Source organism: Orbicella faveolata, unplaced genomic scaffold (genome assembly GCF_042242905.1).
Source record: "Orbicella faveolata isolate gen_17 unplaced genomic scaffold, um_ofav_v1 contig_46, whole genome shotgun sequence".
NCBI classification, from domain to species: Eukaryota; Metazoa; Cnidaria; class Anthozoa; order Scleractinia; family Merulinidae; genus Orbicella; species Orbicella faveolata.
Window position 1 is genome coordinate 6,392,181 of NW_028301576.1, and position 12,942 is coordinate 6,405,122.

At 38.4% G+C, this 12,942-nt stretch overlaps 1 pseudogene; it reads left to right on the forward strand.

Annotated features, from left to right (window-relative positions):
* The first annotated feature begins 1,952 nt into the window (after nucleotides 1–1,952).
* LOC149098144 (uncharacterized) lies at nucleotides 1,953–12,275 on the forward strand (annotated as a pseudogene).
* Nucleotides 12,276–12,942: the final 667 nt, after the last annotated feature.

Consider the following 12,942-nt stretch of genomic DNA (forward strand, 5'->3'; position numbering starts at 1 on the left):
CGATGCGATATTTTCGGGCGGGCGAAATGTTCCGGCGAAAGTTTACTTCAAGTGCGGCTTGTCCGCTCTTGAGCAACCATATCTTAGGAAAGAAAAACAAAACCCTTTTTTACGTTATAACCTTAAAGCGACAAACATAAATTACCATAGCCAGGTACCACATATAAAACAGTAAAACACCTGGGTTGTCAAAGAAGGTAAATACTGACCAATAGCTCTTTTGCTCTTTCTGATATGACTAATGTGATTCCATGCATTAAATCCTTTAATTTGTATCTGTTCCTTAACTAGTTGGGTAGATCTAGGCCTCAGTCAGTTTCTTTCGTTTTTGTTGTTTATAGTCATCATAAACATTCCAAATACCTGGAAAGAGAATTTAACCATGGATATTGCCTCACTCATAATTTCTTCATGGACATTGCCTCATGCAGTCATATTTTTTTTTCTGGATACGGCTCTGGGATCTCGCATTTTAACTATCTAGTGGAAACTATATCGATGGTTACATCGTTTCCTTTCCTTGCAAACGGGAAGTTATTTCTTGTCATGTTCATGTTATTTGATGCCACTTTCAAAGTTTGTCTGTCATTTATTTTATTACACCAATATGCAGTGCATTATTTCTTCTTTTACTACATTCATTTTGAAATCACTTGTGATTTCGCAATCTGATTGGTTATCAGCAGTGCAATTTATTCGCGAATCGTAGTATTTTTTCTATAGATGGTATCTTTTTTTAAGCCAATAAGAATGAAACACTAAAACAAAACAGCCAATCAGATTTCAAGGCTTGTTTAAAGTTACCAATCAAACTGAACGAAAGCCAGTGCGATTATTTCAGAATTCCACTGTTTCTTGCTCTAAATCGCATTGTTGATTTTACTATGTTAACTAATTAATACATTACATTACCGTTTTTGCATTAGATAATTTTTTTGGCTTGTTTCTAGATAGATCTTATCTATAATTATCTCATACTTTCAGCTCTGCCTTTTCTCTCACTGTGAGAAACGATATGCTTTGAAAATGACATCTTTCAGTGTTCATGCAAGGTTCGGACTGAATCAACCAAATCTGTAAAGTTAGAGCATTTGTTTCCTCTGTTTTCTGTGTAGAGAAACACCGTCATACCAAACGAAGCTTTTTTATCAAACAATGTGAATCTGATTCATGAAGTATGGGCTGTGCATCAAAGTAGCTCAGTCACGGTATTTTGAGTTATTTTGGCCATATACAAAATTATCTTTAAATGGTAGGAAACCTGAAAATAACAGTTTAATAAGATAGAAAAACACCAAAGAGATAATGATAAGCCATAAAGGAACAAGGATGGCTAAGGATGGAGAAGATTAACGCGGATTACAAACGACGAATTTGGAAAATCGAGGCTAAACTTTTCAATATGCGCAAACCGTGACTGAGCTCCATTAACCTGATAAACCACAGTGTTATTTACAACCGTCAGAGACTATCCCCAAGCTGGTTAACAATTGATGGTAATCAGGACCCGAACAAAGGATAATCTTGGACAATTAAGATATTGCAACTAATAGGATGTAATCATAATCGAAATGAAATACTACGATAGTTATGCAGGGTATTTTTCAACACACGGTTTAAAATTTTCAAAACAAGACCACAATCTTTTCATTATGACTTAAGAATCATGAAATGGCAGCATGCTTGCAGTTTCAAGTCTTTAACATGTTCTGAACTAGTCTTAATTTAAACGTTTAGAGGCTTTTTTCTTTATTAAGAACTCACACCACTGTTCAAATAAATCAACGTGTTTATACACACTATCTATTTAGAAGGCGGCCCTTGAGGCATTTTCAGGCTTTTTTTGGAATTCCTGGTAATTGCTAAAATCCTGAATTACCGGCATTTCAAAGAAAACTGAAAGTGGTTCCCCCCCCCCCCCCCTGTTTTTCATTTTTCTCGCATATTGAATTTCTATACTTCTTGGAGTATGCCAAATGATCCTGAAGCGAGGGATTTCTAACGTTTGAATAGTGAACTGTGATTCCTAGAGCGGAGAGGAACTCAGTTACACCTGGAAAATTTTACCGTGTTACGCTAGCTATAGAGAAATATTATTTGCGTTAGGCTGCATTAAAAGATTTAACAGTGGGAGACTACCACTTATAAACAGCCGGTACCAAACGTCGAACAATATGACACCTGCAGGAATACCATCATCGAATGCGATGAGCCGTAGTTACGTGTAATTCTAAGAATTATCTAAGGGTGAATCTTACGGTACGTATATACATCCTTAAATTTGTTCCCAGTGAACAAAATAGAGTGGGGAAGATGTCGCAATTTGCGACACTTTTGAAAATATTTCGGTGGTTAATTGCCCTCTTTATTATACTTACGGTAAGTTCAGTGATCTCTTGTTACTATTGTTTTCATTTAGGGTAAAACTAATTTGATGCGTATTTTCACACAATGTCACCGGCTTTTTGTTACCTTGTAATTGATAAGTTAGCGAGTCTTTATTTATATTACTACACTGTTTGTTTTGGTTATATGTGTTCTATATTCGTTAGACATGTGGTATTAGAGTTTTGGTATTTACAAATATAGTCCTTGTTCTAAAAATGCATGTCTTCTTTGTTTTGTGACCACAGTGTGATACATGACAAGCCTTGAAAATAGCGTTAAAATTGTTAAAGACACTTTGAGCGTTAGCGTCATTACCGGAAAGGATCAAAAAAATCTGTAACATTGAAAAGTGTTTTCTTCGGTTTTACCTTGTACAGGAACAGTTTATTCAAAATGTCATAAGTAGCTTATCACAAAACAATGTCATCATCTTTCAAGTAGCGTGTCGTGTTTTAAACTGAAAAATCAAAGTGATTCTCAACCGTCAGTGATTATGAATCAAACAAGACTGGACAAGAAAGTATATTTTCCAGCACGCGTTTAAAAGCCAGAATTTGGAGATAAAGAAACTCAAGATAGCTCTTTGGTGGTATGATATATTTCAAGAACTGCATGGTGCATCCTAAAATTTCATCATAAGCACGTTAAAGGCATGTCCTCATCGCCTCGTCTGAACACATCTAATGAAATTTTTCTGAAAATTGATAATCTATGGAGTTAACGCTGCCTTGGATATCCAGTATCATAATAACGAAGCTGTTAACGCTTCTTGAATTTCAGTTTTTCCCTTTTCAAGCAACTCCTGGGAGTTAGAAATCCAAGAAAGACAAAATAATGAAGGTGCTGTAAGATATTTTTCAGTAAGCAGTCGAAGGAAAGAAAATAGCAGTTTGGAAAAGAAAAAAGTGTAAGAGTTCAATCTTTCGCCGCAGGATGACTAGATTCAATCAGTCGGTTATTTTGTTCTCCTGAAAGTTCATTCTTCGTGTTTCCACGTGTATTTAACCTTGATGCAAACGTTTTCCGTATCTTAAGGACTCGTCCAAACTATGCCTAGGAATGTGAAAACGGAGGTTTCACTCTAAAAACGAATCACATGTTTTCCGCCCACACTGCGCCGGAGGAATTTTAAAACGCAACAATATATCGCCGGTCATTTTGGAGTTGTGGTTGAGAAAAACTCGGTCAAAGAAATCACATGATAATCGTGACGCCATCGTTTTCGAAAAGTTCCTTTTTCAAAATTTTTTCTGTCCACACGAAAACGAAAACGAAAAGCTCGCGTTTTCAAATTCCCCTGGTTTGAAGAACGTTTTCGAAAAGCTCCGTTTTCGTGACGGATTAGCGTGGATGGTAGGCCTAATCGTAGAAATAAAGCTGCGTTTTCAAATTTCTCAGTCTGGCATAGTGTGAAGACTGCCTTTGAATCAAAGTATTTTGAAAGCGAAAAAAATTATGCATCGATACAGAGCTGCCGTGTTTTTGAAGAACCTCCGCATTGAGAGTTTGATTTGTTAGAGGAGGATACTTGAAACCAGGTACCAAGCTAAAACCTCGATAAGGAGACAGTTTAACACCTGTCTTGCATACTTTTGTGGTGAACCAAAACGTCGGTTGCTTCTTGTAGATTCATTTTAGATTCATAATTTCGTTCCAAAGGAACAAAGTAAGGGAGATGTCGCATTTTGCAAATGCTCGAAAACATTTTGTTCGTTGTTCTCTGTATAATACTCCCAGTGAATTGCATTATTATTTTCGCGGTTATCACGATAAATTCATGTCATTCTTTCTAACGCTGTCATCTTAATTTCCTCACAGTGTTATTGAAACATGAAGTTTCTTACATTTTTGCAGTTTAGTTTACTTGTTTTGTTTTCCTTTTACAGCGTTTCACTTCTAAATTACTGTGCTGTTATAAGGCCAGTTTCATACTCTTTTGACACTCATGTTATGTTCTTGCCAAGCTCATGTAACATATCCATCCTGTCGGGAGGTCCTTGTTTCCCTGCCTCTATTCAGTGACTGTTGCATTTAAATGTAAGACCCAATTCAAAGGACTTTTTCTTTACCTTTCTTGTTTGCTGTGTAAAGCAATTGAACTCAAGCCATACAAAAAATAGATATCACTACGCTATAAAGAAAATGCGAACCAAATTCGTAAGGACAACCGTGTCTAATTTAAACCTGATAGAATTCCTCAGATGTGTTCACGCCTTTAGTGTTCAAGTCATTTAGTTCTGAGCTTTTTCGTCAATAAAGCCCTGCAATTTATTATCCCACAAATCAAATCCAAAATTTGCATCGATGGAAACCTAAAATTTAGTGGTCTAGCCTTGTTGAATTAAAACCTATTATGCCAATAAACTGAAGCATGCAGTAATTGAGCTGTTACAATAGATCGTTCGATTACAAGGCTTTGAACTCAAATTGAAAATGTGAAGCACATTATTCAAATTCTGTCGCTGTGTCTTGGAACAATCATTAAGAACTAATTTCAATATGCTCCCTCTAAAAAACAAGAACAAAAAGTACATATATCAACCCTTTGATTTTGGTCGGAGTGACTTGACTCGAACTGTTACTAATACCCATTGCTGAAACTACTTGCTCTTCCTAAGAAATGATTTTTCTGTAAGAAAGCACAGGCATGAATTCCCTTCATTCTAGGAATAGCTGTTACAGCAGTTATTATTAGTTTGACATAGAAACGAAGCGAAAAGGTCAATTTTGCTTTGTGTTGATAAACTTTGATATTTTCTCTCCTTGTATGCCCATTAAAACTAAAATAAAATTATAAGACTGAAGCCTCAACTGTAGTAACAGTTGTTAGTGCATGGGTAGTTCCAGGAGCGGGCAAGATGAACCAAATACTGTGTTGTAAATGTCTACCCTAGCGGGTAAGATCGTGCCATCTTTCCCACTCGGGATTACAAGCTGTTTCCAGCAGGAAAAGTGTGTCGTTAATACCATATAATACTCACTCACATTCAATCCCGGAATGCCCAGTGGTACATAGGGCATACCATATAAGACCAAGCTTATTCGGTGAAAAAGGCTCGTTTTTCTCTCGTGTTTGTGAGCTTCGACTGCGTCTTACATAAACACATGCAAAAAGGATTCGGCAGTATCCAGCCAACCTCACTGAACAAGCTTGGCTAATAACCCATATTTATAACAAAATAACCAGACCCATGCTTAGTTACTGAATGACACATATGCTGTTTGCAATTCCCCGGTGCATTCTGTTTGTAATTTATTATTTTATCTGTAAGAGGGTTGATGCGTTAAAAGGTCTTGGGGATTAAGACTGATAAGAGACTGATGCACTTGACAATTTCTGTTTAACATCTTCCAGTTTATTGAGGCTGCCAAACATAGTTCCGCTAAACATGATGAACAAGGAAATGACGATTTGTTCACCAAATCATTGCAAGTTAAATGGTTCAACAACTTGTCTAACACCCTGTGCAACGAAGTCTCAACTTCTTGGAAAAACAGAAGGGGTTCTTTTGACCCAAAAGTCGTTGTTCAAACCCTGACTGCTTTATTGAGAGAAGAAAGTGCTACTCAGGGAAAGCAAGTAGACGATTCCTTTTTTCAAAGTTTGGAAGAGTTGCAGACTGACCCTGACTTCAACACAATATTGACGCAGTTTGATGATGCACTAAATGGAAAGAGAAATATGATGACCATAGGTAAGCTGATTGGTTTGTTACTTGCTTACGTTTCTGTTCTTTGTTTCAAGCTTATTTCGGTGTGTGCGCCCATTGGCCCATGTGATTTTGTCACGATTTGTGGAGATACTCATTTTGTTTAAGGTACTGATCTGCCAGAACTTCAAGAAGAACAATCAGATCCAATAAAGGACGTGGGCCTCAAAGGTCTGGTGCTAACTGGAGAAGAGAGTGAAACAGAGAACGACTTGATAAGATACAGTAACTACATGTCAGGAGCAGGATCCACCTTTGGTGGTTTTATGGCTGGTCTCCCTCAAGATGTCAAAGAGTTAAAGTGCCTATGAAGTAAAAAATAAGTGATGCTTATTTGAAAGGCTTTTCAAAGTAAAGAAGAATGGTGTTTTCCTTTTTGCAATATCTTTTTTCGTTCTAGAGATATTTACGTTTTTGTATTATGCAAATGAGGAAAGTGATGACGTCAGAGGTGGTTCCATTTGAACAGTAAAACACTGAATCAAGAATATCTCTAGAAATATTGGAGCAGTGTTCTTCAAACTTGGCACCACACATGTGCATCACAAAAGAAACAGAATGACACCTTCTGTGTTGTTGCCATGGCAACACTTTTGGCTTCAGTCTCTTTCTGTGAAAAACAAAATATGCCAATTTGCAACCCTTCGAAAAGGGACAGAGGGTCTTGCTCGGAACACACATGATTCCCACGTTGTCTTAACTCTCCCCATTAGATTGTTGGGAGTGGATGATCCTTGTTTAAGATAAAATCTGGTAATGTTGGTTTTAATTAAAACAGGACCAGCAGCATAACTGTTGTCATGGCGACGGCACAACGGGTGTTATTTTGTTTCTTTTGTGATGTACATTTCTGGTGCCAAGTTTAAAGAACACTGTTTTAATATTTCTAGAGATTTTCTTGATTGAGTGTTGAACTGTTTTAGTGGAACCACCTATGACGTCATCACTTATAATACAAAAACGTGAATATCTTTAAAACGAAACAAGATATTCCAAAAACGAAAACGCCATTCTTCTTCACTTTGAAAAGCCTTTCAAATCAGTAGCAATTATTTTTTACTTCATAGGCACTTTAACGAAAGGTAATCACCGTATCAATGCATTTAGTCATAGCATAACATCGGCAAGGAGCAAATGTTTAAGTAAGTAGTTTTTAAATTCACTTAACTTAATACGACTGAAACCAAACGTACGCCAAAATCATCATCATCATCATCATCGTCATCATCTCCTTCCTCTTTCACTTTAGGCTGCCACTTTGTTTAGAATCATACAGGTCAATCAAGAATGCCATTCAAAATAGGAATACATTAATAACAGTATTTATACAGGGGGCGCACTTCACTAAAAAATGGTATTGTGTGAGGCCCTAAGAGAATAGAATAAGCTAAGAATAATTATTTATGACAAGTTAGAAACATAAAAACTTCATATAGTTTGGTTTGAAGAAGAGCTTTTGGCTGTCTTTACTCTAGCACTAAAAGTATCATAAATTCCTCGTTTATATTTTGCTTCTAGGAACGATGAAAAGCTTAAATTACAAACACGATGCTCTAGAATACAAGTTACAGAAAGGAATTACAGTCGATGAACTCAGAGATGAAAAATTGTCAAAAATAACATAGAGCCTGAATTAGAACTTCGTGCAAAGAGAGGTGGAGTAAGTAACCTCCAAGAAATGGTTGTGTCAGAATCATTTGACAAGATCAAAGAACTTCCAGGTGTTGGTGACGAGCAGAGATTGACTCAACAGAACTTCAACACCCAAAAGAAATTAGCTCAGCAAAATGAAAGGATTTCATCAAAAAAAGTAGCTGGTAGAATTTTACGTAAGGTTGGCATCGGTGTTGAGACGTCTACCACTGCTTTTAGTCTGGCTCAGGGAGGGATTGATACTGCAGCTGGAAGTGATATGATAAAGAGAGCTCGCGATTTAAGAGCACAGGGTTCAATTACAGAGGGTGAATATAATGAAATGACGAGAAACGGTCGACTTCGAGTTGCTCAAGGGAGCTTTGGTCTTGCCAGTGGAATGAAAAATGTTGTGACATTTGTTGGGAAGAGGGTTGAAAACAAGATTTTGGAAAAAGTAACCCAAGCCAGTGTAAAGTTACTGGAACAGACTAAGCGCTTTGGGTCTTTTATTGGAGGTGCCATATCAGTTGGTACGAGTGTTGTGGCAATGGCAAAGAATGCTATTGCTGCAAGTCATGCTGCTAAACAAGGCCTGGTGGGTAAAGCGGTAATCTATGGAGTCATGGCTGCTTTTGATGGAATTACGGCTATTCTGGACGGAATAGGTGTAGCTTTAGATATTGTATTCCCACCCTTGGGGCCAGTCGTAGATTTGATTAGTACGATTCTGCAAGTTGTTAATACAATTCTTGGTTTCTTTGCTGATTTGGTCGACTTCAGAACAACTGCACAACGAGTACACGATGAATTTGATACCTACGTAAAATCGGATGCATTTCAAACATATCTGAATAACATGGCAGACGAATATCAGCAGAGGGGATTTGACATCTTCACTTACTATGTAGATGCAGATGTTGCAGGCATAGAAGCTGACAAGGAAACACTCCAAGCTGAGATGAAAACCGTTACAAGGTGTTTAAGTGCCAGAGCGAGAGCAGATTTTAACAACAAGAACAATCGAGTAGCTTTAGTTGATGCAACATCTTTGGGTAAAACTTTGCGGGGTCGAGCAAATGATGATGAGATTGTAGCTGGTTTTGGTCCAGATCAAATTTATGGTGAAGAGGGAGATGACATATTGTTTGGACGAGGGGGAAGCGACACCATATTTGGTGGACCGGGTAATGATTATCTTAATGGCGGAACAGGAAGGGACACTCTTTTGGGCGGGAAAGGTGACGATATTATCAGTGACTGTGAGCCTGCTGTCGACTCACTTTGCGAAGGTCAAGAGGGAGAAGATACTTAAGAACTATCTGGTAGACCTTTGATCTATAACGGAGACCTTTGGAATGGAAATTATGTCACATTGGGGCCAGAATGGGAAGCTTATAACTGCCGCAATCCTTCAAGGATATCACCAGTAAAAGGAATATATTTGGATATTGGATATACCTCAGGCTCCCAAAAAGGACGATCAGGAATTAATCTGGGATTCTGTTTTCCTGGGTGGCCGGACGGCTTCAATGAACTCATTCACAAGCCAGCTTTCCTTTCTTCGAACGGCAATCTTAAACAGGAATTTGTAGACCTTTTCAACTGGAAAAACCCTGTATCGCTGGGCAACGCTAACGAATTAAAAAGTAAAATGTTATGGTTTTTAGCAGAGAAAACTGGTGTGAAGTATTTTTGCGATGGGATATCTTTTTATGCAGTCTCTACATCATCGGTGCGAGTTGCCAGAAATGCCGTTAGTAGTATTCCTAGAAGTTTGGTGTCCTACACTAATGGACGTCTACGTTACTCCGGAAGGAGGAAAGTGGAAGCACTATTAGTATGTGCTTTTCGTAGAAGTTTCTTATTCGATGAATTTGAGAAAATCTCTGCTGCACGACCAGGCAATTTAGCACTCTTGTCTAACTACGTTCCAACAACTGTCATTGGTAGTGATGACCACAATGTTATCGATGTTTCGTACGGCCTTGGTGATGTGGTGTACACTGGCGAAGGAAACAATGTTGTTTCCATCGGATCGACAATAAACTGGTATCATTACACAAAGAAGACGGAAGAGAACGCACCACCCGGAATTAGACATGGTGGCCTTTACAACTGGGCGAAAAACATCGTTGGTGGTGAAGGTGACAACACTCTTGTTATCCAATATATGACTTTCCCTACAGAATTACACACTGAAAATAATTATTACGGCCAATGGGATTTAAGAAATATTGATAACATAGTCAATACTGGGTCGTTCTCCCGCTTTTCTACTCATGTTGTTTACTTGAGAAACATTCAAACTGTTGAGGTGCGACCTCCTGAACCCGGTCGGAATTACGATCAAGATATTAACATAGATGCTAAATACTATGATGGCGCAAGTAGGTACATTCTCAGCCATTCGGATTTTTTCAGTGGCCCGATTTCAACTGAGAAAGGTGTAACGGTATTGCCGAGAAGACTCGTTAACAGACATCGCGACTATTCTATCAGTCTAAAAGTACCATTTCCTTTAAGTATTATGAAGACGAGGGATACAAGATTGACACTATTAATATATACCAAAAGTATAAACACGATGAACGGTTTATAACTTTCCAACCACCTAAAGGAAGTTTGAGGTTGGTAAATGCGATGAATGTGATCAGCTTCTCGTCGTGCAAAAAAATCGTTGGAAGTGACAAAGAGAACCTTCTTATGGCTGTCGGTGGACAAACAACTATTGAAGCCAAAGGTGGAGATGACACCCTCGTCAGTACTCGTGGAAGACACCGGTTGATTGGTGGTCCGGGTGCAGACACCTATGTACTCCATGGTCCTGTTGTGGTGGATTATTTGACGATTTCCGTCATTATGGGAGATGACGGAAGAACCATCCGATGCAAAACAACCATTTATGGAGACTGGAAAGAGGCCGAAAAAGAACTTCACATCGACGTTCTACAAGATGATCATGCAGACGTTCTTTTGAATACTGTTGAGATTGTTCCAGCAGAAGGCGACAAAGAAAAAAATTTGGGGACCATTTCAAAGGATACTGCTGACAGAAAGTTAATCTATAGACCTGGTTCCAATTTTAATTCCATGAAGAGAAATCAAGCTAAAGTACTTAGAATTAAATATACAACAACAGGGAGCATGGCTACAATTAAGGAAGACGACAATGGAAATCAGTTACGTTTTGAGTCCATAACTAGTATTGATGATTTGACAGCAAGCATTGAAGAGGATAAACTGGTATTCAAGGATAAATCAAGCCCTCCACGAACTGTACTTATTGACCACGAATGGGGCAACAAGCTTAAGAGTGGAATATCATCAAATTTATTTGACCTCATTTTAGACTTTGCCCAACGTTTCCCATTAATGCTCTTTCGAAAAAACGATCAAGAATTTAGCCGCACGACAACAAAAGATACAATAAGAATCCTGTACGAGCATTTGAAATACCTTGAGACTGCTCTTGGACAAGAGTTCGACACAATCCTTGATTCGACATCTCTCCCTTCTGACGTGGGCGCCGAAATTGATGTTGGAAATGGTCAGAATATTGTCCTTGCGAAAACAATAGGAAAAACTCACAAACTTGGCGGAAAATCTTCTGGAAGCATTATCGTAGCTAACAAGTTCACCCAAGGCACAGGAAAAGTCACCATTATAGGTGGAGGTGACTGGAAGAGTCTCAATGCAGTGGTTCTTGGAGTTGGATCAGGCGGAGTGGCCGACATTCGCCTGGGGCCACATGATGTCATCATCACTGGTGCTCTACGGAACGAAGTACGCTTCTTCTTGTGTGATGGCGGCAGAACTTGTCTAAAAGATTCCCAACAACGCAAGTTGATGGAAGGATGGTCCGCTTTTTACTGTAAAAAGCTGATCTTCAAGAAGTCACAACAAACTCAGATCATTATGAATTGTGGGCCATACCTAGACGAGAAACTCTTTCCCTCGTCGAGGGAGTACCCTATCATCGTCTCGCACGGTTCAGACCGGCAGCTCAAACTGGACTTGCCATTCAACAAAGAAGATGCGATAATTGATTTATATTACACGTACGGCAATGGCAAGAATTTACTTTGGATTTACTTCAAAGAGCAAAACCGACCTAGCCGTGTATATGACAGGTCATGGCGACAACCATACTTAATCATCCCAGCGGGGGATGTGAAACCGTCGGAATTAGATGCGCAGATGTTGGTCAACGCTACCCGCTTCCAGTTTAAGGCTGGTATCCAATTCAGCAATAAGCTGGTACGAAATGCCCAGATCTGCCAATTTGTCGTAGAAGCGTTAAATAGGTCTCGGCCCCACGGATATGTCTTGAATAACCCGGATTTAACATGTTAATTGAAACCATTTCAGATGGCGATCCCGACACAAAAATGATAGACGGATTCGAAGTAACATAACCCGAAAAGTTGTTACCCTTCGAGAGAGTCAGCAACGAACCCAACTTGACTTTCATAAGATGGCTGGCAAGAGTTTTCGTCCCTTTTAAAAGCAGTTATCGTTTGACAGATCAGTACTACCACTTTTTCCCGAGTGATTTTACAATATTGTTTGAAGCAAATGCCCAATCGCTTGTGAACAATTTTTGGTCATCTTTGGGTCACAAGAGGGTACTAAATCAACAGTACAAACCTATAGCACGTTTAATTTTACCTTAAGTGCTTATAACTTAAAACTCTAGACTAGCGACATCAACTATTTATTATTGCAATGTGATAAAAATGCCTTAAGATACATCTTTTTACAAAGTTTAAAAAAATCGTGTGGAGGGCGAAATGCTTTATGAATTTTGCAAAACGTTGTATCTTGTCATGCTAATAACATTTCTACAATACACGGAGCTCGTTTTTTAATTACATCCTTAAAGCGAAAATAAAGAATTTTTTTTATTTCACACTGTTGCTGTGTTAACATGCTTTATTTAAAAAAAGACTACAACTTGTTTACCAATGATAGGGCATATGTGTGATACCATTGTTGCAGCAGCATCTGACAAAGAGTGGTAGAATTGATCCATCAAGATATAACTGATATAAAGAGTGGAAACTGTTGTCAGCCACCTTAAAAAAGCATCAGGGATAATTGATTCTCAAGGATTTTCATACCTAATATCAAGAATTGACCGAGTATACAACTGCCTCAACAATTTTACAAATAAATGATTAGTATAAATGAAGAAGGATTCTCTCGACCC